This window comes from Cervus elaphus, chromosome 18 (genome assembly GCF_910594005.1).
Source record: "Cervus elaphus chromosome 18, mCerEla1.1, whole genome shotgun sequence".
NCBI classification, from domain to species: Eukaryota; Metazoa; Chordata; class Mammalia; order Artiodactyla; family Cervidae; genus Cervus; species Cervus elaphus.
The window spans coordinates 22,972,917-22,995,245 of NC_057832.1; the positions used below are offsets into that span (position 1 = coordinate 22,972,917).

At 42.0% G+C, this 22,329-nt stretch overlaps 1 non-coding gene across 1 annotated transcript; it reads right to left on the reverse strand.

Moving 5' to 3' along the window:
• Positions 1–7,450: 7,450 nt before the first annotated feature.
• Positions 7,451–7,521, reverse strand: TRNAC-GCA. The gene has a single exon. It is a non-coding gene; the product is annotated as a tRNA-Cys (tRNA).
• Positions 7,522–22,329: the final 14,808 nt, after the last annotated feature.

Genomic DNA, 22,329 nt, shown 5'->3' on the forward strand with positions numbered 1-22,329 from the left:
ACCCGTGCACTAAAATCCTAAAAGATGATGCTGTTAACGTGCTGCACTCAATATGCCAGCAAATTTGGAAAACTCAACAGTGGCCACAGGACTGGAAAAGGTCAGTTTTCGTTCCAATCCCAAAGAAAGGCAACGCCAAAGAATGTTCAGACTACCGCACAATTGCACTCATCTCACATGCTAGCAAAGTAATGCTCAAAATTCTCCAAGTAGGGCTTCAACAGTATGTGAACCATGAACTTCCAGATGTTCAAGCTGGATTTAGAAAAGGCAGAGAAACCACAGATCAAATTGCCAACATCCGCTGGATCATTGAAAAAGCAAGAGAGTTCCAGAAAAACATTTACTTCCACTTTATTGACTATGCCAAAGCCTTTCACTGTGTGGATCACAACAACTGTGGAAAATTCTTAAAGAGATGGGAATACCAGACCACCTTACCTGCCTCCTGAGAAATCTGTATGCAGATCAAGAAGCAACTATGTCAGTAAGAACTGGACATGGAACAATGAACTGGTTCCAAATTGGGAAAGGAGTGTGTACATTTAGGCTGTATATTGTCACCCTGCTTATTTAACTTATATGCATCATGTGAAATGACATGCTGGATGAAGCACAAACTGGAATCAAGATTGCCAGGAGAAATATCAGTAACCTCAGATACACAGATGACATCATCCTTATGGCAGAAAGCAAAGAGGAACTAAGGAGCCTCTAGATGAAAGAGGAGAGTGAAAAAGCTGGCTTAAAACTCAACCTTCAAAAAATGAAGATCATGGCATCCAGTTCGATCACTTCATGGCAAATAAATGGGGAAACAATGGAAACAGTGAGAGGCTATTTCTGGGGGCTCCAAAATCACTGCAGATGGTGACTGCAGCCATGATATTAAAAGACCATTGTTCCTTGGAAGAAAAGTTATGACAAATCTAGACAGCACTTTAAAAAGCAGAGACATTACTTTTCTGACAAAGGTCCTTCTAGTCAAAGCTATGGTTTTTCCAGTAGTTATGTATGGATGTGAGAATTTTACTACAGAGAAAGTTGAGCACTGAAGAATTGATGCTTTTGAACTGTGGTGTTGGAGAAGAGTCTTGAGAGTCTCTTAGACTGCAAGGAGATCAAACCAGTCCATCCTAAAGGAGATCAGTCCTGGGTGTTCATTGGAAGGACTGATGTTGAAGCTGAAACTCCAGTACTTTGGCCACCTGGTGTGACGAACTGACTCATTGAAAAAGACCCTGATGCTGGGAAAGATTAAAGGCAGGAGGAGAAGGGGGCATCAGAGGATGAGATGGTTGGATGGTACCACCGACTCAGTGGACATGAGTTTGAGCAAGCTCTGGGAATTGGTGATGGACAGGGAAGCCTGACGTACTGCAGTCCGTGGGGTCCAAAGAGTTGGACATGACTGAGCGATTGAACTGAGGCACTAAAATACTATCTGTTAGTTGCAGCGTGTGCAGTTAGCCGACAGCAAGGCTGCAGCCCCTTTGGGATCCACACAGTGTTGGAACCTCTGCCTAGCTTTTCGCACGTAGACCCCTGTGATGGGTAAGCACCTAGGCTGGCCATTACCGCTCACTGTGCCTGTGTGCATGCTAAGTCGCTTCAGTTGTGTCCGACTCTTTGAGCCGATTTGAGTCCAACTTCTGTGGACCATAGCCCGCCAGGCTCCTCTGTCCATGGGGATTCTCCAGGCAAGAATACCGGAGTGGGTTGCTATGCCCTCCTCCAGGGGATCTTCCCAACCCAGGGTTAGAACTCACATCTCTTACATCTTCCTGTGTTGGCAGGTAGGTTCTTTGCCCCTGGTACCACCTGAGATGCACTCTCCTCAGTGTGGGAGTCTGCTAGTGGGAATTCTCTGCTCTGAGGCCTTCTCCCTGTTGGTTGAAGTTCTGTCAAATTTGTGTTGTGTTCTGAGTCTGTCCCTGCTCAGTTCTGCTTCCCATGTCTCCACAACTACTGATCCACAGTCTGAAAGTTTTCTCTGCTCACTTCTGCTTCCTCCTTGTTAGCTTCCCACAGGCCACCCCGCCAGCAGCCCAGCTTGGGGCTCTGGAGCAAACATTTCCCATTAGAAGAGGCCTATACTGGGCAGAGATAGAAATTGGTACCCTGGTCCCTGAGGGTATAACTGGAATTTACATACTTGGCAACTGGCATTTGGAATAATTTCACAGTAAGTCCTTGGCCTATAGGTTTAGCCCTGTCAAAGTGGGGAAAGCCAAGTATAAGCTTCTGAAACATTTACAGAACACTGTGATACTCTGGTGAAAATGATGGAGATTACTTCCATTCTTGTATCTCGAAGGTGGTGGTTCCATCATATTTCTACTGAATTCATCTGTAAAAACAGATGGCTCTTTGAGAATGATTGTGGACCGCTATAGTCCAAAGGAGCAGTAGCACTGATAGAAACTGCTGCCTTCCATGGATATGGTACTCTCCCTAGAGCAGATTAGTATGGTCCAGGTACATGTTATACAGTCACACATTTGGTGAATGTATGTTTTTATTTCTAGATAGACAAACAAACAACTCCAAACCTCTTGCACTTTTGTCTCAGCAGCAGCTTACCAGAGGACCTACACTAACATTGTCTCTATGTTAGAAACTTGTCCTCTATATGTTGTTAATTGTCAAAAGCTTGTGGCATACTGATATATATACAGTATGGCTCAATTTTTTTAAGAGAGAAAGAGGACTTCCCTGGCGGCTCAGTGGATAAGGATCCGCTTGCCAATGCAGGGGGCACAGTTTTGATCCCTGATTGGGGAGGATCCCACATGCCATGGAGCAAGTAAGCCTGTGTGCCACAACTACCGATCCGGCGCTCCAGAGCCCAGGAGCTGCAGCTACTGAAGCTGGCATCTAGAGCCCACGCTACACAACAAGAGAAGCCACTGCAATGAGAAACCTGGGTGCCACAACGAAGAGGAACCCCCGCCTGCTGCAGCTAGAGAAAGTCTGTGCAGCAACAAAGACCCAGTACAGTGGAAATTATTAATTAAAAAAGAAAGAAAAATAACAAAAACGGAATATTTGAATATGAGTTAATAAATGGAGGTAAAGGGTCTGGGAAGGAATAATACCAAATAGTCATGGTGTTGGGGGTGCATGGAAGGAGACACTCATACTTCTTTATACTCCATATTTTACTCTCCATGATACATGACTTTGTGCTTCATACACTCAAGCCAGTAATAGTTCTTGGCCAAATGAGCAGGGTATAAAATGATGCCACTTGGGGAAAAATTGTTCCCTATACTTGTTTGCCCCTACATTTTTCTTTTTCTACGGGATTCCAAGATGAAGAACAGTGGATTGAAGCCGCTAGGAGCTAGACCATGCTATCACTAAGTTTGCTACCATGAATGCCAGGGTCCTCTGTGACTGTGTTTTGCCTGAATGCCAAAAATTGGGAAAGTAAGGTGGAGAGAGCATTTGTTGAAATAAATGCTGTGCAATGGGTGATGATAGTCCACCCTGAGCATCTTGGTCTTCGTGTGTACTTGGTTGTGTCCAACTCTTTGTGACCCCATGTAGTGCCTCTTTGTAGCCGGCCAGGCTCCTCTGCCCATGGCATTCTTCAGACAAGAATACTGGAGTGAGTTGTCATTTCCTCCTCCAGGGGATCTTCCAAACCCAGATGTCGAACCTGTGTCTCTTGAGTCTCCTGCATCGGCAGACACATTCTTTACCACTGGGCTACTTTGGTCTATTCCACTGAATTGAAAGGTAGACCTGGGGCTCTGGAAAGCATATAATCCCAGACAACTTCAGAGGTCAGGTGGATGAATTATCTAACTTTGTCCTCATAGTTCCTTGAATTCTTTAATCTCAGTGACCTTGACACCTACTGCTTTTCTTCTTTAATATTAATTAATTAACTTGGCTATGTTGGATCTTAGTTGTGGCACAAGGGATCTTCAATCTTCTTTGCAGTATGAGGGATCTTTTTTAGCTGCAGCATCCTGGGTCTTTATTTGCGACATGTGGGATCAAGTTCCCTGACCAGGGATCGAACCCAGGCCTCCTGCATTGGGAGCAGGGAGTCTTAGCTATCCGATCATGAGGGAAGTCCCCCTATTGCATTTCTGTTACTTATTCCCATGGCCACTCACATGCCTGGTTATTGGTCAGGGCTACCTTGCCTCTGAAAGCATGGAGATGCCTTCTCCCAGCCCACTGTCTCCTCTTTTTCCATTTGGCTCATTCCCTTGCTCCCTCCAATCCTGTTACGGTACCCGTCTTGTGTTTTCCATTTCTTCCCTGTTCACCCTCGATGCCCTGCACTCGATTCATTCTCACCTTCATCCCTTTCTTGTTCTACTGTGGCTTCTGTTTTACTATCTGTTAACTGAAGAACAGGCATCCTATTTTATTTGTGAGATTTTCTTCCCATCTTCCACACCATAGCACTGCAGGGGACCGTCAGCCCCCAGGCCTTCCCTTAGTCTTGTGTTCCAGGTTATATCCTGGCTCCCTGAGGCTGTCATAACTTATCTCAGTGAAAAAGTGAGCCACACAGTTGAGCTAAATGAGTCCCTGGACTCCACGTTGTACTGTCGGACCTCAGAGTCTACTTGCACTAGTCCTGCCATGCCTCACATCATGCTTTAGCTCAGGTATCACCTGACATTTCTTCCCCTCCATTTATCTATCTTTGACTAGTGCCTTCTCCAGACCATTTTTTTGTACCTCCCAATCTGACCTAATCTCTCATGCTCTTTGTCCTTCTTCCAAATATTTCCATTTTGCCCTCTAGAATTCAGCATTTGTCTACAAACATTGCACATTCCCAACACCCCCAATTTCTTCTCTAAATATGTTTATATTCTTGCCACAACCTACAGACTTCATGTCTCATGCAACCTCTTAAGTGTAGATGGATGTTTTCCTTAATTCAAAGTATTTAATGACCTGAAGGTGAGATAAGTGTCTTCATCTTTCCACACCTTGTTTGTTATCCCTCTGCATGCAAAACATTACTCCTCCATTCTCCTTTAAAATCATAGGACCTTTGAAGACAAGGCATCATACAATTCTACCTACTACTTTTTTTTTTTTGCTGCATTTTACAGCATAACTGACTACTTCCTTTCCATTATGCTTTCTGTCATCTTTCTTGTTGATTTCAACACTACTCTAAATGATAAATCTATTCTTTTACCCCTGAATTCATCAGTCTCTTTACCTTATCAATATCTATGTATAGCTCACCTCAGCTACCCATTCCCATGAACACACCCTAGAACTTATCTTCACAAGTAATGCCACAACATAGAAAATATCAACAACTCGCTGTGTGCACCTCCCATACTCCTAGATGACATCAACTGTCATCTCATGCACAGTATATCAAACTCATTGAGACTCCAATTTTGCTTTCCTTCCTTCCTCTGTGTCTTCTCTCTCCCCTTGTCCAGTTGGACTTCATGGTCCAACACCATAATTACACATAATTACACTAGATTAGGAAAACTCTTATATCTCTCTCCTCATGTTCTACTTGTTAGGTGAACCAACCATAGTTAAGCCATTCTAAATATATACAGTGGGTACAGATCTCAGTTCACAAATGCCAAATGTGCAGTTATTGATATCATCTTGTCTATAGGTCAGCTTTGTGTCTATTACAAGACTGTTTGATTAATGGGAGATTTTATCATCCTTTCCCCCGGGGTTGCATCTGTGTATTCCCCGAGGTCTCACGGCAGGTGGAGAGCTGGTGCTTGATGTCACCTGGCCAGACTAGCTTCTATGGCAATGTTTCGTGTTATATTTGGTCCTAGTTTGTTGGTTGATGTGAGTTGCTGCAACATCATCCGTCATTCCCACCTAGAAGACCCAATTGAGACTGTTTCTCTTTCTCTCTCTCGCATCTGTCTGCTCTTTGCCACATGGGCAGCATTTCATCCTGTTGTTCCTGAAACACATTGGACCCTAGTCTCCTACCCTATTTACTTCAGTGCCTCTGTTGTGATTATACTGTTTAGGGCTGCAGGAAACCCTGGAAGGCTGGTTCGTGCCTGTCTGCCTAATCTTCCGTGCAGTCATTTCTACTCCTGCTGTGTTCCTAGGGTCTTGGTGCAGAAAATGAGTTGCAAAGGCCTAGGCTTTGAAGGAGTTTAGAGCGTAGTGTGTGTGCCTGTTAAGTCACTTCAGTCGTGTCTGACCCTTGCAACCCCATGGACTGTAGCCTGATAGGCTCCTCTGTCCATGGAATTCTCCAGGCAAGAATACTGGAGTGGGTTTCCACGCCTCCCTCCAGGAGATCTTCCTGACCCAGGGATCAAAGCCACATCTCTTTAGTCTTCTGCATTGGCAGGTGGGTTCTTTACCACTGGCACCACCTGGGAAGCCTGAGCATAGTGAATATCCAGTAAATCACATCAGGTTTCCCACTATTACCTCTCAAACTGGAAGAGATTCTCTGATCTGAGGGGTACAGAAGAAAACAAAAGGTGAAAGAAACTTGACAAGAGCTCAAACGAACCTTAAGTAGGAGTTAGTAGGTGGATCATAGAAACCACACATAGGTTTTTAGGAAAGAAGAAAACTTATAACTCGATCTCTCAGATCTCCCAAACTTAGTATTAAGTATTTTTGGCTTCTTCTGTGAGTTATGGCCTAGCTGACCAAATGAGGGAGGAGGGCATTGGAAAATAAGAAATGCTGGTGTAAAACAATTATTGTTTAGTCGCTAAATTGTGTCTGAAAACATAGATGGTTAATATTTTGAATATTATATGAACAAACATATGCATAAACATATGTATAAAGAAAATAGCCCAGGAGGTTTTCAGTGATTATTTTGGGGTGGTAAAATTATCATTATTTGCATTTGCTTTCTTTTGTGCTTTTCCAAATGTTAAACAATGGAACATGTGTTACTTCTTAATTATAAGGATTTATAAATGTTATTTCAAAAGTTGAATTAAAACCACATGTAGCGAAAGAACAGGCCAAAGAATTTGGCAGAGGTCTATTAAAATAGGCTTTTGATGAAACTGGAAGGCAAGATCAGGACAGGGAATTGGGTTAATGGCTCCCCCGCCGTCTACTGCTAACCCCTTGGGCGTAGGAGGCTTGACAGCTCCAGACCTGAGGAGCCTGAATTCAGCTCCTCTCTCTTATCCTCCCTGCCCTTTGTCTTCTGTACACGGATACTGAGCTGCTGTCAGCTGAGGCTTCGTTTCTGCTTCTGTGACTTGTTCCTTTTCTCTGATTGCTGATCATTGCCCAAATTTCCTAAGGTTATCACCAAGGGGGATCTCTTTCTCACCCCTCTCTCCCCATCCCCCGCTGTTACTGCTAAGTCGCTTCAGTCATGTCTGACTCTCTTTGACCCTATGGACTGTAGCCTGTCAAGCCCCTCTGTCCATGGGATTCTCCAGGCAAGAATACTGGAGTGGGTTGCCATGCCCTCCTCCAGGGTTTCTTCCCAGCCCAGGGATCGAACCTGGGTCTCCTGCATTGCAGGCAGATTCTTTACCACTGAGACACCAGGGAAGCCCTCCTGCCCTCTACGGAGTCCAAATAGAAATCTCTAATTTGGAAAATCCCAAGTATTGCCAAGGCCCAGCTTGGTTTGTGTAGCACTGACTGACTGCCTTAGACAAACTTTGACTGAAAATAAAAGGAACACAATCAGGTATCAGGTCGTCTGGAAGACAAATTTTAGAGGTCACTACCTCTTGTCCTTTCTTTGCTCATCCCAGTGCAGGGGATGGTCAAAACTGAATCAATACCCAACTAAATTTCCACTTAAAAATGGGAAAATTTTGTCAGTTAGACAGACATTCCTTTCTATCGGGTGAATTCAATTAATTCATATGCATTGGCCTGTTATTATATGCAGTGCATTAGTATAGCATTGCATGCTATGCTTAGCAGTGAAAAGACAGCTACATAGACATTACACACTAAATTTTTCTGTTTATTTGAAAATACCAATTTAAGCAAGTACATATTGTCCAAGCAGTTAGTCCTCCCAACTATAGCTGACACCACCAATTATAGATCATAACATTCTTTCCTGTTTGTGTGGTTTGGCCTTAGGATTCTTTCCAACACAGCACTCCAGAGATCAGAGAAGCAGAATCAGGTTTGGGAGATTCAACCTCTGCTTATTTCTGGGCTGGGGATCCAAGCAGCCTTCACATTTCAGCCTGCCACCACACCCCTGCCTCCATCCTCTCCCTTCCACTTGGAAGAGCTGTTCTTCAGAGAGACCATCAAAGACAAATACCAGAAGCATTCACTTAATCCACCACTTTTACTTGCAGAGGAAAAATGGAGACAGACAGGACATTAAGTCACCTAAGTCACATGAGTAGTAGAAAGTATGAATTTTGTAAGCCTTAGTTGAAACTGGAATCTTTGCCATGTTCTTCTAGGCTTTGGCAATTTTAGGATTACTTTTTACATGAGCCTTTCTGACCTCTTAGAACTGAGAATGCCTGCTTGTCCTGTTGGTCCAGACCAGACACTGTGTGAAACTGAATTTGAGGGGATAAAAAAAAAAAAAAGGATGCTGGAAATTCAACTGCTTGTTTCCTTTTTTTTAAAATTTATTTTAATTTGAGGCTAATTACTTTACAATACTCTGGTGGTTTTTGCCATACACTGACATGAATCAGTCATGGGTGCACATCCTGAACCCCGCTCCCCCCTCCCTCCCCATCCCATCCCTCAGGGTCATCCCACTGCACCAGCCCTGAGCACCCTGTCTCATGTATCGAACCTGGACTGGAGATCTGTTTCACATATGATAATATACATGTTTCAATGCTATTCTCTCAGATCATCCCACCCTCGCCTTCTCCCATAGAGTCCAAAAGTCTGTTCTATGTCTGTTTTGCTGTCTTGCATATAGGGTCATCGTTACCATCTTTCTAAATTCCATATATATGCATTAGTATACTGTATTGGTGTTTTTCTTTCTGACTTCCTTCACTCTGTATAATGGGCTCCAGTTTCATCCAGCTCATTAGAACTGATTCAAATGTATTCTTTTTAATAGCTGAGTAATATTCTGTTGTGGTACATATTACCACACCTTTCTTATCTATTCGTCTGCTGATGGACATCTAGGCTGCTTCCATGTCCTGGCTATTAGAAACAGTAACAGCTTGTTTCCTTAAGGACACTGATTTTTTTCTGGCGTCCTCTTATACTATGGGGCATAGGTTAGACTTTGCTGGAGAGGAAATTAGACTGGGTCTAGCTTTAACAGTAGTCACACAGACACATACACTTTCCCCCTTTTAATCCCTCCCTTTTGAAAATAAACATGAGAATTTGACAGTACCGAGTTTGAGGGACCTGGTTATATTATGTTCTCAGTTCATAGGGACCTAGGTGGGTTTCAGAAGTCAAGGCTGAGTCCAGAAAGGAAAGGTGTGGGGTTCCCCATCTTTGTTCTTTCTCCTGCCCCTTCCATAATGGGGTTTTCCCACCTCTGCTTTCTATAAACGGGCACCTCAATGTACTATGTACAAAATGTACTGTGTATTGGAGCCACGGGGTAAGTTTTCCTTTGCTAGGACATGCATTTATAAATACATTTCCCGTTTAAAAATAAAGTGACTCTGCCGTGCAGTTTTCATCCACATTGTGTTGGCGGGAGGGGAATGCTAGCCCGTTCTGTGGAAGCGAAGCAGATGCTGGCCTCGCGGGCAGGCTCACTGGGGGAAAGGTCAGTCCCACACCCACAGCCTGAGCTGCCCTGCCTGGCAGCGGAATCAACAAGGGGAGTTTAGTAGGTGAAGGGTCACCGCCGCAGCGCTCCAGTCACTTTCCATGCGTCATTCTCAGGCATCTAGTTTCTGTTCAGGGAAATAAAGCTCAGTAGAGAAAAGGTCACCCAGACCAGAGGCAGCTCGATAATAACCCACTCCTGCCGAGACGCCCTGTCCAAGGCAAGAGGCCAGGTGCTCATGTGTCCTGCTGCTCAAGTGGAAAAATAGGGATTGTAAAGTGCTTTGAAGACCATCCTGTACCAAACGTGGCAAAGTGATACACAACCTACTCACTGGCTACTTCATATTATGTAAAGTAACTTTATAAGCAGAGTCTTTTAAAAAATGAATTGCAATAAAAGAACTTAGAGATTTTCTTGTTAGTTTCTCTAGACCAAGCAATCGGTACTGATCCTGGCACACGTTAGAATTACCCAGAAAGCTTTTACAAATGACTGATGCTTGGTTCTAGTTAAATCAGAATCTGTTGCTGGGGCACCCAGCCATCTTACTTTTTAGAGAGTGTGTCTAAAGTGCAATTGCTTTATAATCTTAAAAACATGGCTGTGTGAAATGACTCCAGATTAGGAGCAAAGTTCTCCATGTTCTAGAGAGGTGCGTTTTAGATTGTGGGTTATCACATATCAGTAGGTTATGAAATCAGTTTAGTGGGTCATTTGTTGTTGTTCAGTTGCTAAGTCTATCTAACTCATTGCCACCCCATGGACTGCAGCATGTCAGCCCTCATCATTTCCCAGAGCTTGCTCAAACTCATGTCCATTGAGTCAGTGATGCTGTCCAACCATTTCATTCTCTGTCATCCCCTTTTCCTCCTGCCCTCAAACTTTCCCAGCATCAGGGTCTTTTCCAATGCATCAACTCTTTGAATCAGGTGGCCAAAGTATTAGAGCTTCAGCTTCAGCATCAGTCCTTCCAATGAATATTCAGGGTTGATTTCCTTTAGGATTGACAGATTTTATTTCCTTGCGGTCTAAGGGACTCTCAAGAGTCTTCTCCAGCACCACAGTTTGAAAGCATCAATTCTTTGGCATTCAGCCTTCTTTATGGTCCAACTCTGACATCCATATTCAACTACTGGAAAACCATAGTTTGACTATACAGACCTTTGACGACAAAATGAAGCCTCTGATTTTTAATACACTGTCTAGGTTTGTCACAGCATTTCTTCCAAGGAGCAAGCATCTTTTAATTTTGTGGCTGCAGTCACTGTCCACAGTGATTTTAGAATCCAAGAAAATAAAGTCTGTCACTGTTTGCATTTTTTCCTGATCTATTTGCCATGAAATGATGGGACCAGATGATGCCATGACTTTAGTTTTTTGAATATTGAGTTTTAAGTTTTTCATTCTCCTCTTTCACCTTCATCAAAAGGCTTTTTAGTTCCTCTCTGCTTTCTGCCATTAGGGTGGTATCATCTGCACATCTAAAGTTGTTATATTTCTCCTGGCGATCTTGATTCCAGCTTGTGCTTCATCCAACATGGCACTTTGCATGATATACATTGCATATAAGTTAAATAAGCAGGGTGACAATATACAGCCTTGATGTACTCCATTCCCAATTTTGAACTAGTCTGTTGTTCCATGTCCAGTTCTAACTGTTGCTTCTTGACCTGCATACTGGTTTCTCAAGAAGCAGGTCAGGTGGTCTGGTATTCCCATCTATTGAAGAATTTTCCACAGTATATTGTGATCCACAGAGTCAAAGGCTTTGGCAAAGTCAATAAAGCAGAGGTAGATATTTTTCTGGAATTCTCTTGCTTTTTCTATGATCTGGTGGATGTTGGCAATTTGATCTCTGGTTTCTCTGCCTTTTCTAAATCCAGCTTGAACATCTGGAAGTTCATAGTTCACATACTGTTGAAGCCTAGCTTGGGGAATTTTGAGCAGTACTTTTCTGGTGTATGAGATGAGTGCAATTGTGTGGTACTTTGAACATTCTTTGGCATTGCCTTTCTTTGGGATTGGAGTGAGAACTGTCCTCTTCCCTCCCTGTGGCCGCTGCTGAGTTTTCCAAATTTGCTGGCATATTGAGTGCAGCACTTTCACAGCATCATCCTTTAGGATTTGAAATAGCTCAACTGGAATTCCATCACCTCCACTAGTTTTGTTTGTAGTGATGCTTCCTAAGCCCCACTTGACTTCATATTCCAGGATGTCTGACTCTAGGTGAGTGATCACACCATCGTGCTTATCTGAGTCATTAAGAGCTTTTTTGTACAGTTCTTCTGTGTATTCTTACCACCTTTTCTTAATCTCTTCTGCTTCTGTTAGGTCCTTAGTGGGTCATAACCAGCATTAAAATGAAGTCAAATAAAGAAAGAAGCATGCTTGTGATTAGTGAGATGGTGGGGGGTGAAACTTTTGTTTTAGATTTGTCTAGGTCATGATCTAAGAAGACCAGTATTCTAGAGTCTAGGAAGAAAAGCTTTGTTGCCCTACGCCTCCACAGAATTGTTCTAATTCAAAGAACAAATGGTAGGATTCATACTCTGAGAGGAAGGGGTGTCTCCCCTGGAGATTATGAGTTTCAGGCTTTTTAAATTGCTTTGTTGATTCCACAGGATGTTGTGGCTGTGAGCTGGGAAGCCTGCCATGATATTATTTTGAAAATGCTGTACTTTTCAAACAGTGTTCCTCCCAGATAGTTCCCATAGTTAGTTCAATATAAGCATTTCCTCTTGAAACATTACAAATGTCAAAGGGAGTCATGATCAACATCTCAAGGTGAATTAATGAGACATTCAAATGAGAAATAAGATGGGTTATTTACAAATCTGGACAGAAGCTTATGGTATGAGTTTCACTCTAAGAAAACTGCGCTGGCTAAGACAGAGTCATGACAGGCCTTCTGACCCATGGTGTTATGGAGTGGGCACAGGCTGTCACTGACCATGTCTAGAATCAGCCAAATGGTAGGATTCATACTCTGAGAGGAAGGGGTGTCTCCACTGGAGGTGATGCATCACAGAATAGAGGACTATCAAGTTGCTATTAGAGAACAAACCCAGAAATTGCGTGGAGAAAGTAGGAATAGTGATGACAGCCTCTAATTTTTGGATGGTCTCTTTTTCTCTGTCCACTAATGTCCTTTCTTCTTCTTTCTTGTTTCTCTTTTGCTTTTCTTCAGTTCAATTCAGTTGAGTCGCTCAGTCGTGTCCGACTCTTTGCGACTCCATGAATCGCAGCACGCCAGGCCTCCCTGTCCATCACAAACTCCCGGAGTTTACCCAAACCCAGGCCCATCGAGTTGGTGATGCCATCCAGCCATCTCATCCCCTGTCGTCCCCTTCTCCTCCCGCCCCCAATCCCTCCCAGCATCAGGGTCTTTTCCAATGAGTCAACTCTTTGCATCAGGTGGCCAAAGTATTGGAGTTTCAGCTTCAGCATCAGTCCTTCCAATGAACACCCAGGACTGATCTCCTTCAGGATGGACTGGTTTGATCTCCTTGCAGTCCAAGGGACTCTCAAGAGTCTTCTCCAACACCACAGTTCAAAAGCATCAATTCTTCAGCGCTCAGCTTTCTTCACAGTCCAACTCTCACAACCATACTCACAACAAACTCTCACATCCATACTGGAAAAACCATAGCCTTGACTAAACGGACCTTTGTTGGCAAAGTAATGTCTCTGCTTTTTAATATGCTATCTAGGTTGGTCATAACTTTCCTTCCAAGGAGTAAGCATCTTTTAATTTCGTGGCTGCAGTCACCATCTGCAGTGATTTTGGAGCCCCCAAAAATAAAGTCTGACACTGTTTCCACTGTCTCCCCATCTGTTTCCCATGAGGTGATGGGGCCAGATGCCATGATCTTAGTTTTCTGAATGTTAAGCTTTAAGCCAACTTTTTCACTTTCCTCTTAATGGGGTCTTAATTTTCTGACCAAAGATCAAACCCAGGCCCCCTGCAGTGGAAGCATGGAGTCCTAACCACTGGACTGCCAAGGAATTTTCTGTTTTCTTTTAAATGAGTGCTTCTGGGTTATACTATATCCTTGGCTGCTAATGGAGACCATATTTTCAGGATGATAGCAGTTAGAGATCTATACTCTTTGTCAATTTGAAAGGAAGTGGGAAGCCACAGTTTTATTAGATGTATACCTAAAATATCTGAATGTCTGAGGTGTCCACATTTTATTTCAATATTTTGACACAACATTTAAGGAAACACTTTCTTTTCTTCTGCCTCTGTACTGGGGAGGAAGGGTTAATATAATATACTTTGTCCTTCAAAGAAAGCTGTCTAGTGGTTTGATTCACTAGCTTCAGTATTTTGATTTATGAAAGAATTGCTCAAAACCAGTGACTAGTAGTGTTTGCCTTTCTTTCTTAAGAAAAGAAGATTTGCTATGGTCCTCCAATCAATGGAGTAATTAAAGCTAATTTCTCCATGGACTTTGGAAAAAGTGGCAACAAACAATGGATTTGTCTGTCAAAAAATGTTTAAAGCAAACATCAGTCACCAACCATCTACAAATCCATTTAAGGCAAAACCAGACCAGCCATAGGCAATTTTTCTCATTAAAGTAGTGTTTAAACTGTTGTTTCCAACTGACATAAGAGACATATCAAACAAACAACACCTGCAAGAAGAATTGTTGAAGTATTGATTTTTCATCATTCAAAAAGTTTACTATGCAGATGAAAAATAACTTGCTGTCACAGTGACATTTTCCTAAAGTCTTGCTGGTAGTCAAAGGCATTGTTTTTCCTTAAACACTCAAACTTTAATTACTGGAAAAGGTTAGCATCCAAACCAAATCTAAAGTTGGCAAATTAGAGGTCACATCAGAAAAATAAATTGAGTTAGAGTTGAATGAATTTTTCATCTTGTCTCCACGTCCCTCCTTAACCTCCTCTCCCTTCCCCACATGATCATTCTTTCCTGTGTTCACATTAATTCTGTTAACAACTATGAGTGGATATTTTGACACAACAATATTTTGATCTCAGTAAATTTTACAATTCTATCACTAAGTCAGATTGTTCAGTTGAAAATTAGGCAATATTTTATAAGAAGGATGGTTGACGTCATGGGGACCCCGAGTTCATTCTTTTTGATATCCACTGAGAGCTCCTCCAAAAACATCATTTAATCTCTCCAGGTGAGTTTCCATGTTGATAAAGGTCAAGAGTTGTTGTAGTTAACCTCTAATGTGCACTGCACTCTTAAAATCTCCTTGTTTGCCCACGGTCACTTTTAAAATTCTCACTGAATGAGTCTGAGAAATTGTTGCCTTTCTCATATTGAGAAAGAATCTTTGCTAAGCATTCAGTGAGCATAACTCTATTTCTAAGCAGGGGTGTTCTCACATTGTTTGGGACCAACAACCATCTCATTGCTGCTAGTTCTCTTCTCCAGAATAAATCAAAATAAACCCAGCCAGGGCTAGGCACATAATTTTGGTCCAACCCATTGAATGTTCTGTAGTGGAGTTTTGAATCTTAAGTGAGGCTGCAACTGCAGAAACCCAGGGGGCAGGTGCTGGTCATCCATCATGACTGATAGGGTCACAGGTGTGAGGACCAGCTCTCTCCTGGGTGTAACTTCCACCGGGCTTCTGGCTACCCCATCCCAGAGCTCTGTTCAATCTTTTCTGAATCCGGTCCTCCCATGTCCTGTGGATTTTGTGGACAGATTTTCATTTTGACTAAGATAGTCCTGGTTAGGTACAGTTTAGTTCAGTTTAGTTGCTCAGTTGTGTCTGATTCTTTGCAACTCCATGGACTGCAGCACACCAGGCTTCCCTGTCCATCACTAACTACCAGAGTTTGCTCAAACTCATGTCCATCAAGTCAGTGATGCCATTCAACAATCTCATCCTCTGTCACCCCCTTCTCCTCCTGCCTTCAATCTTTCCCAGCATCATGGGCTTAGTTCTTCGCATCAGGTGACCAAATTATTGAAGCTTCAGTTTCAGCATCAGTCTTTCCAATGAATACTCAGGACTGATTTCCTTTAACTGGTTTGATCTCCTTGCAGTCCAAGAGACCCTCAAGACTCTTCTCCAACACCACAGTTCAAAAGCATCAATGTTTCAGTGCTCAGCTCTCTTTATGGTCCAACTCTCACATCCACACATGACCACTGGGAAAACCATAGCTTTGACTAGACGGACCTTTGTCAGCAAAGTAATGTCTCTGCTTTTAAATATGCTGTCTAGATTTGTCATAGCTTTTCTTCCAAGGAACAAGCATCTTTTAATTTCATGGCTGCTGTCACCATCTGCAGTGATTTTGGAACCCCCCAAAACAAAGTCTGTCACTGTTTCCATTGTTTCCCATCTATTTGCTCTGAAGTGATGGGACTGGATGCCATGATCTTAGTTTTTTGAATGTTGAATTTTAAATCAGCTTTTTCACTCTCCTCTTTCACTTTCATCAAGAGGCTCTTTAGTTCTTCTTCACTTTCTGCCATAAGAGTGGTGTCATCTGCGTATCTGAGGTTATTCATATTTCTCCCAGCAATCTTGATTCCAGCTGTGTTTCATCCACCCTGGCATTTTGCATGATGTACTCTGCATGTAAGTTAAATAAGCAAGGTGACAGTATATAGCCTTGATGTACTCCTTTCCCGTTTTTGAACCAGTTCGTTGCCCTATGTCCGGTTCTAACTGTTGCTTCCTGATCTGCATAGAGATTTCTCAGGAGGCAGGTAAGGTTACCTGGTATTCCCATCTCTTTAAGAATTTTCCACAGTCTGTTGTCATCCAAATCAGAGCTTTTAAAAATAGGTCTAGAAGCTGGCAATCAAGATACTTGAATGACTTTCCATGAAGTTTCTCCTCATATTTGGAGGCACATACCATTCTACATATACATTCTCTGCCTCCCCCACCAAATCCGAACACTCTTCCTTTGACATTTCTGGCCCTTTGACCATCTTGTAATTCTACAGTTGTACTCAGCTACACTGGTTCTCTTATTATTCTTGACACCATTCTCTTGTGTAAACTAAAGTTGAATTGGTTTTTGATGACACAATATTGTACTTTTGGTTGAGTTTATTGTCAGCTAAAACTCCAACGCCTGCTTCCATCTGTCCCCATAAACATATATACACTTAATTGAATTTTCAAACAATAGTTTGTTTTAAATTTCATCAATCTTGCCTACCCAGATCTTAGTGAATTCAAATTTTAGAGTATTGCTTATCTTTTTAAGAAACTGGTTTGTGTCATCTGAACATTTGACAATCCTGTATTTGCCATTTAGCTAAGTTGTTTGTGGGCTTTCCTGGTGGCTCAGATGGTAAAGAATCTGCCTGCAATGCAGGAGACCTGGGTTTATTCGATCCCTAGGTCGGGAAGATCCCATGGAGAAGGGAATGGCTACCCACTCCAGTCTTCTTGCCTGGAGGTATCCATGGACAAAGGAGCCTGCTGGGCTACACTCCATAGGGTAATAAGAGTTAGACATGACTGAGTGACTACTACTAAGTTGCTTGTAAGGAGGATAGAGGCAAGGACCAAGCTCTTTGGATGAATCCTAGAAAACTGTTTTTGGAAGAAAATAGAATACCAATTTTTGCAAGTTGCAGTTGAAAATAGAACACTATGCTCAAATACATGTGGAAAATGCTACATACTAAAACACTCTTTGAGATTTAAAATACATATTGATGATTAAAAACTCTTAAGAAACTTCCTTCCAGATTGACATTGGTCAAGTAATTTAGCATTTCCAAAGTCATGTCCCACGATATATTTCTTGTTAAAACAAGTTTAAAAAGGCTGGTATAATACATCTTTATTCACTTTGGGACTTTCAGAATCGTATTTATGGTAATGTTATAATGTGAATCTATAGAATATTCAGTTTTTCTACAGTTTACTAGACCAGAGACTTTTTCTTTGCAGAGCATCTTTCACAACTGGTACAGTAAATTTGATAAAATCATGTCAGGGAATATTTTGGGGCTCAGTTCAGTTCAGTTCAGTCGCTCAGTCATGTCCATCTCTTTGCAACCCCACGAATCGCAGCATGCCAGGCCTCCCTGTCCATCACCAACTCCCGGAGTTTACTCAAACCCATGCCCATTGAGTTGGTAATGCCATCCAGCCATCTCATCCTCTGTCGTCCCCTTCTCCTCCTGCCCCCAATCCCTCCTAGCATCAGGGTCTTTTCCAATGAGTCAACTCTTCACATGAGGTGGCCAAAGTATTGGAGTTTCAGCTTCAGCATCATTCCTTCCAGTGAACACCCAGGACTGATCTCCTTTAGGATGGACTGCTTGGATCTCCTTGCAGTCCAAGGGACTCTCAAGAGTCTTCTCTAACACCACAGTTCAAAAGCATCAATTTTTTGGCGCTCAGCTTTCTTCACAGTCCAACTCTCACATCCATACGTGACCACTGGAAAAACCATAGCCTTGACCAGACAGATCTTTGTTGGCAAAGTAATGTCTCTGCTTTTTGTTTTGGGGCTATGGTTGTTATATTGGCTCCATGTTTGCCTAACTTTCCAACCTCCAATTTCTTGAATTGATCTAATGAATGACATGCCTCCACCCATGCTGTAAGGAAACACGAAAATCACTTTTTGAAAGAACCCATTTTAAAAGTCAACTTGAGTCAAAGCCAACTATATTATTATTCATATACAATAAAATGTGATCCTTTTAAGCGTACATTCTTAGAGTTTTGACAGATGTACACACCTGTGTGACCACAACCACAGTTAAGATGTAGAACACTTCCATCACCCCAAAATTGCCCCTCATGTCTTTTGGTAGTGAGTCTGCTCTGATCCACACCCCAGGCAACCACTAATCTGCTCTTTATTGCTATAGATTAGACTTTCTCTTTTCTAGAATTTCATATAAGTGGCATCATACAGCATGTGTTTTTGTGCCTGGCTTATTTTACTCAGCATGTTTTTCAGAGTCATCCTTGTTATTGGATGTAGTTCATTTTATTGCCAAGTAGTATTCCACTCTGTACGTACAACACAACTTGTTTATCCGTTCATCTGCGGTGGGTAGTAAGACTGTTCCTTGTTGTTGTGTGTGCATGTTCAGTCGTGTTTGACTCTTTCAGACTCCATGGACTGTAGACCACCAAGCTCCTCCGTCCATGGAATTTTTCAGGCAGAAATACTGGAGTGGGTTGCCATTTCCTTCTCCAAAGACTGTTCCTAGTTATTCGCTATTTGAAATAAAACTCTTATGAATATTTTATACAAGTTTGTGTGTACCCCAGCAGTGTATGAGTTTGTTTTTCCACACTCTTACCGACACTTGGTATGGTTACTCTTTTTCATCTTAGCCATCACAGTAGGTGAAAAGTGGTATCTCACTGTGGTTTTAGTTTGTAATTCTCTGATAACTAATGGTGTTGAATATCTTTTTGAGTGCTATAGGCCATTTTTTTCTATCATTTTTTGTGAAGTACCTGTTTCAATCTTTTGTCCAATTAAAAGTTGAGTTATCTTCTAATTATTGATATTTAAGAGTTCATTATATGTTCTTTATGTGTCCTTTTCCAGATATGTATGACATATGAAACACACACATCCTATATGTTATATGTGCACGCACATGTATGTATTTATAGAAGCTTCCGTGGTGGCTCAATATTGAAGAATCCATCTGCCTGTGCAAGAGGTGTGGATTTGATCTCTGGGTCCAGAAGAGCCCCTGGAAAAGAGAATGGCCACCCACTCCAGTATTCTTGCCTGAAGAATCCCATGGACAGAGGAGCCTGGCAGGGCTATAGTCTATGGAGTTGCAAAGAGTTGGACATGACCAAGAGACTAAACAACAACATGTATTTATACATATATATGTTGAGTATGCACACACATAGTATTTTTGGCATATATTAGATATTTTCTCCCAGTCTGTGGTCTGCTTTTTAATTTCCTAAAAGGTGTCCTTCTAAAAACAAAAGCTTTGAATTAAAAAAAAAAAAATCCAACTTAAAAATTTTTTTCGCTAATATTCTTGGTTTTTTAGTAATTCTGAGGAATTTTTTTCCCTAGCCATGGTCATAAAGGAGGAAGTGACTTTTCCCCCTGTATCTTGTATTGGCTGGTTCCAGTTGTTGTGTTAAGACCTACCCCCATTCCATTCTTTTCCATAGACTCATGATGAGTTGGCTAGAAAAGAACCACTTGTTGGGTGTCTACTCTAGCTAGTGTGACAGCAGCATGGTTAGACCCTATTTAAAAAGAACACAGAGAACATATGTAATACATAAAACTCTTAGAAAAATAGCCTGAAGGCTTTCTTAACCACTTTATTAAACAAGTCTTCTAAAGTTACTCTCTGTCACATCACCTTGGAAATTTTCTTCAAGGCACAGTTACATTTGACCATCTTGTTTATTTGTGTACCAGTTTCTCACATGACTCCCTCATTCGACTGTAAGCTTTTCTGTCTTGTTCGCATGTGATGAACAAACAGATGAACCAGTAGAGACCAGACTGCAATGTGACTGACAGTATTGCCATCAGTTTGAGCTCTGTGGCTCCCACCCCTTCAGCCTCCAGAAGCCTTCCCTCTCTGTCGGTCTCACCCACAGCATTTGTAAATACTACATGGAGGTATGGCTTCCCTGGTGGCTCAGATGGCAAAGAATTTGCCTGCAAAGCAGGAGACCCAGGTTCCATTCCTGGGTCGGGAAGATCCCCTGGAAAAGGGAATGGCTACCCATTCCAGTATTCTTGCTTGGAGAATCCCATGGACAGAGTAGCCTAGCAGACTACAGTCCATGCATGGGGTCACAAAGAGTCAAACACAACTGAGTGACTAACACTATAACTTCATACGGAGGGTAAGGCATTTGCATAGAACTGTTAAGCCCATTTCTTTCAGGGAGGCAATCTCTCTAATTCTCAGTTTAATGAGAACTGAGATTCTCTGAAACTACCATATTCACCCTTTCATGAGTAAGAGATGATTCAGGGTGGAGTAATTGGGGAATTATTAAGAAGATTGCTTCTTTCCATAATTTCCTCTCTAGCCTTTTAGATGGGTAATTAGCAACAGAATATTGGTTTTCTTAGATTGTTGCCTAGTAGCCTAACCTTGGTTAAAGCAGTCCTGCTGGCATTCTAGGAAAAGGTTTCATTTACTGGTGTTTATCATTCAGTTCCTGAAATTCACACTGGGTGAAAGCTGGCATGGCAGCTCTCAGCTCAGTTGCAACTTAAAAGAAAACAGATTCTGCTTTGCTTAAATTGTTTTCGATTGACTGGCTAAGAATAAATTAGAGGTTCTCGTAGGTAATAGCTTCTGAATTCAATTAAAAATATCATCAGGCAGCTGCTTTCTTTTTTTCTGAAAGTACAGAAATGATTTTGAGCTAGTTAATTGATTTTCTTATGAAGTTTTTTTGACTGACAGATTTAGTTGAATTCTTACTCAACATTTTTCACTTGTAGCAATATAGAAATAGAAAATAAGAATCAGACCAAAAATTCTAATTATTCTGCTATGGTAAAAATCTCAGGGTAATAACATCTTAAAGGTCAGTCAATTCATCTGTTCATTTGTTCATTCATTTGAACATTGATTCGTTGGTCAAATATTTATCTCTTAATTTGGGTCAGGTTCACTGAACAAGTGTTTAATACTTACCACACTTGGGATTTTTGGTTTGCTTGTTTGTTTACAAATGACCCTAGTTTGCTAGTCTGTAAATTTCAAGCAAGTTGGGGCCATGTCTGTTTTATTTACTGCTGGATCCTAAGTACCAAGAATAATGGATGGTGTACAGTAGACTTTCAGTAAGCATTTGGTGGAAGAAAGAAGACAGGACAGAGGGAGGGAAAGAAGGAAGGGAGAAAGGAAGGAAGGAAGAACAGGAGGTTAGCAGGGGTAGGACACCATGAGATGTTCTGTGCGCTGCACTCCTTGGCTGGGAGAAGGCTAGGAACATACTTACCCAGAGACAAAGGTTAGCCGACATAAACTCCTACCTAGAATGCCAAACATGCTCTGACCTTTCACCTGCTGGAACCCTCTGCCTGATGCTGTGTGCTCAGCTGTGTCTGACTTTTTGTGACCTCTTGAACTGTAGCCTACCAGACTCCTCTGTCCGTTGGGTTCTCCAGGCAAGATTACTAGAGTGGGTTGCTGTTTCCTCCTCCAGGGGATCTGCCCAACTCAGGGATCAAACCAGCATCTCTTGCATTTCCTGCACTGGCCGGTGAATTCTTTACCACTGAGCCACCTGGGAAGCCCTGGAACCCTCTCTAATTATCTGTATTGCTCTCTGTCTCTTCATTCGGATATTTACTTAAGTGTCCCATATTTGACCCCTTCCTGACCATCTTTTTTAAAGCACCATACCTCACTGTTATTACATTAAGCGTTTAGATTTTAGAATATTAGTCAGGGCTTCTTTGTTTTGTTCCCCATGTCTGGCACACAGTATATGCTACATCAATTTTTGTAAAATAGATGAAGTGTTCCCCAAATGCAACACTATAAGTTAATTGCCTCTTTGCTCCTTCTCTACCTCTAGAAAAATATCTTTGGGAAATGTGAGCAAGAACAGGAGGTATTATATCACCATAATGATATCACCATGGAGCATGTACTTACAAATAAT